This window comes from Echinops telfairi, unplaced genomic scaffold (assembly GCF_000313985.2).
Source record: "Echinops telfairi isolate 266 unplaced genomic scaffold, ASM31398v2 ScPeMD7_9;HRSCAF=40, whole genome shotgun sequence".
NCBI lineage: Eukaryota > Metazoa > Chordata > Mammalia > Afrosoricida > Tenrecidae > Echinops > Echinops telfairi.
Window position 1 is genome coordinate 773299 of NW_022103906.1, and position 4592 is coordinate 777890.

The window sequence follows — 4592 nt, forward strand, 5'->3', positions numbered from 1 at the left end:
AAAAACTCTAATACATAAGGCAGATCTAACTCAAGCAATGGTATTTTCAGTTGCCTCACATTCAAGCAAAACTAGCCAATGAATAAGGAAGACAGAAATGATGCCTTTGAATTGTGGTATTGGCCAAGAATATTAATTATGCCAGGGGCTACCAGTACAACAAAAAAACAGTCTTGGAAGAGGTACAGCCTGTAAACAATTCAAAAGTTTGGGTGATGAGACTTTATCCCATTTGCTTATTCACTAATCAAAAAGGACCAATCCCTGGAGAAGGACATGTTCTTTGATCAAAGTGAGGCTCACTAAAAAGAGGAAGACCCTCAACCATATATGCAGACATAGAGACTACAACAAAGAGCTCAACATAACAATGATTGTGAAGCTGTTCAGTGTTTTATTCTGTCATACATAGAGTAACCATAACACCTAATAGCAACAAGAAGCTATTGTACATCAAGTAGCTGTGGTACCTGACAGCAAATAGGAGCTTTCTTCTATTAAATAAGGATGCTATAAAATGACAAGAAAGCAACCAAGTTGTTGTTGCTGTTGTTAGGTGCCACAGAGTCGGTTCCAACTCATCCTATGTACAGCAGAAGGAAACACCACTCTCACAAGTATTCTTATGTTTAAGCCCATTGGTGCAACCACTGTGTCAAAGTATCTTATTTAGGGTCTTCCTTTTATGCTGTCCCTCCACTTTACCAGTATGGCATCTTTCTCCAGGGATTTGTCTCTCATGATAACACTTCCAAAGTATGTGAGATATCTTGTCATCCTTGCCTCTAAATAGCATTCTGGATGTACATCTTCCAAGACACATGTATTTATTCTTTTGGCAGTTCATGGTATTTTTTATATTCTTAGCCAGTACCATAATTTAAATGCATTGATTCTTCATCAGTATTCCTTATTCGATGTCCCACTTTCACATGCATATAAGGGAATGGAGAATACCATGGCTTGGGTCAGTCAGGCACACTTTAGTCCCCAAAGTAACACCCTTGCTTTTCAACTCTTTAAAGAAGTCTGTGCAACAGATTTAACCTAGTTAGAAATACCATTGTCAATGTATTTGTCTACATTATTATTTTGCTTATTGATAGCAATAATGTTAGTCAGCTAGTTTAGGGAATGGGGTTACCCTTCTCATGCCTGCAAAGGCCCCCATAGAGGAGGTTGGAAAGAAATCAGGCAACCATTAGATGCCTATAAAGACCCCAAACTGAGCATGCTCTATACGCAAGCCTCTGAGCCTGGTGGGAGGTACACCTGGGTGGTTCAAACTAGGCCGAGGCTCATGACATCACCCAGGTGGGCTCAACTCAGCCAATGGGGTCAACCAATACCATCCACCATGCTTCCTCAGCCTGAAATTTGAAATAGCCTGGCTTTGGGAAGGCCTCTCTCTCTTACCCTGCTCCTGCTCAGTGGCAGGTCGGAGGGTTGGGGCACACAGGTGCTGCCTGAATGTGCCCAATCAGGGCTTGCTCCAGGCACCTGCTCCATAGCCTCTCTTGCTCCCATGCTCTGGCCCCCTTGCTCTCTGGCCTCCTCGCCCTCTTGTCCCCTTGCTCCCATGACACTTCAGTCCCTGGGATCCTTCCCCCGCCAGTTCCACATGTGTGGGTGCTCTTTCCCACGAGGTTGCTCATGCCTAGTTGTGAACCCCTTTGAGAGTGTAAAAACTGCCCTTCATAAAAACCCACTTGGATCACACCACTTCGGTGTGAATTCTTTCATTATGCAAAGCCAAGAACCGAGCTATTACCCATGCAAGAAATCTAACAGTAATAATACACTATTTGTAGTCATATATATAATAATAATAACAGCTACCATTCATTGAAAATGTATTATGTATTGAAATCTATGCAAAATATTGCTAATATAATGATATTATCTCATTTAATACAATAACAATTCTAGAATATATGTAGGAAGTGAAGAAAATGAAGTTCAAGAAAGCATTCAGTTCAGAAGTTGCCCAGCTATAAGTATCAAGTTAATCCAATTCTGAAGTTTTGTTCTAAACCTTTTCAATATCTCTACATGATATGAGCAGACAATCTCATTCTTTTAGGAAATTGGAATTTGCTCTCTCTCTATTTCTTTACCTGATCTTTTACTAGATACTCTATCATGAGCAGTTAAACATGTGTTTAAATGCCACCTACTAACCCATTGCCATTCAATTTATTACTCACCGTGATTTATAATGGCAGTCTAGTATTCTATTTTAAACATACATCATATAATTTTAAAGCGGTTTTTCTGTGGTTGGGAGCTAGATTATTTCTATATGGTATAAGATGCTGGAAATCTTTTGCTTAATTACCACCAAGCACGTCTATGAATTTAAATTCCTACTAGCATGGTAAGAAAATATTAGGTATTATTATAATTATTAAACACTGTCAAAATTTTAATTATGATTTACTTTTAAGAAACAGAAACATATACATTTATTTTAATATATAATATTTTATTTTGGTGCCAGCATAGCAAGATAGGTTTTTATTTCACCATTTCTATACCCTTTATTCAGTGACAGTGGTTATGTGTTTCATTATTTCTGTTCTGGTTATTCTGTTTCCATTAATCTGGTTTCCCTACCTCATTTTTCATTCTTATCTTTGCTTTAAGGTAAATATGGCCCATTTTCTCTCATAGATGGCTATCTAAAGGAATATAATACTTATGGGTGATATTGTTTATTTATTTTTGATATTGTTTATTTAATAAGTCAATTTGCTAATTGACCAAAAGATAATTGCAGGGTGTGGCTTCAATTTAAACTATCTCAAGATTATAATCTAGGGTCTTTAGTCTCTACCCATCTGGTAAGCCTGGGCTCTTTGAAGATCTTTTGTTTTGTTCTACATTTTTCTGTTTCTCTCTGGGAACATCTACAAGGTCGGGACTGTCATGAATAGTAACTAGACACTAGGTCTTCTGGTCTCAGAATACGTGAGGTTATGGGTCATGTAGCCTGTCATTCCTATCATCTCATTCTTCTTTGAGTCTTGGGTTTCCTTTTCTCTCGCTCTCTTTTTCCTTTTAATGGGGATGAGTGTAGGTGAATAGTGTTAGCTTAGCTGCCTGCTGCCTAGTTTTTAAGATTTCCAGATGCTACTCATTGTGATTTTTTTCAAAATCAACTTCATATTTTTGTATAATTGGCACTTGTTTGTCATTCTTCTGTATTTTTCTCAGTGATTTGAAACAGATTTTTGTATATTGTGAAAACTAACATTTTGTCGTGAATACAATAAATGTTTTCACTATTCAATTATTCATTTAAAAAACTTTTTGTTTTGATAAATTGAGGATAGATTTTAAACCACAAAATTTACTAAATCTTAAAATCTGGCTATGATATAAACTTAAACCTGAACTATAGATTATAACTTCTAAAGAAAACAAATATCCTTACAACTGAAGCAATAGACAAGATGATGACATAGGAAAAGACAGACGTCAATAGTCAAGGAAGTAACAAGGAATCAAATGATATGTTATATTGAGGAAAGCTGATGCCAAAGGCCTTTTTGAGGTGTTTAAAAAACAAGTATGTCACTTGGATGGCATTGAATAAGGAAGAGCAAAGGAGAATTATGACAGTGAAAGTCAAAGAATAGTGAAAGTACCATGGGCTGTCAAAAGAAAAAATGCATCTTTCTTAGAAGAAGTATGACCAGAGTCCTCCTTAGAGGTGAGGGTGGTGAGACTTTGTACCATAATCATTGGACATGCTATCAAGGGAGATCATTCGCTAGAGAAGGGCATCATGCTTGGTATGGTAGAAGGTCAGAGCAAAAGAAGATTGACCTGGTAGTATCAACCATAGGTTTAAACATTTAAATTGAGAACATAGAGAGTCTCTGAAAATTCATTTACTTTCTATGAAAGTAAGGTGCCATTATCTTTAGGAAAAAATTGTATATAGCAGAGTTTTATAAAATTGTATATGAGGAGCTTCCAAACATTTGTGGAAAAGTGGAATTATAAGTGTATTAGGCTTTTTTCACTAGAGATTATCTATGTTCTCAATTTATATGTTTTATTTTTATGAGAAAATATCAAGTAATTATTGAAAATACTCTTGTAATGACGAAAAACAATAAAATGTGATTATTGGGTTTTGTTATCTGGAATTCTTTATTAACATTTACCTCAAATATTTCATATTTAATACATCCTTTTGATAGGATGAAAACTTTATATAAACAAGCTGATATTGAAATTTGGCATGATTCAACATCCCTAGGCTTTAGCATGTGATCAATTCCAACAAACCAAATTCTTTTCAAGTACAGAACAGTGAAATGTCAGATGATATTCATAATGTGGGCCCTGAATCAAAATCTTGTATTGCTTCTGAATCACTAAAGTAACATTAAATCATATGCACTATAATTTGTGTTCCACACAGTGTGGGAATTGCGCCTGATCTGACCCCGCCATGCCGAGGCAATGCACTGGGGTGGGGGGGGTGGGGGTGCAGCGGAACAGCAGGGGAGGGGAGTAGAAAGATCCCCAGGGAATGATGAGGGTGGACATTGGAGACTGGGCATGGTGCCCCAACAGGC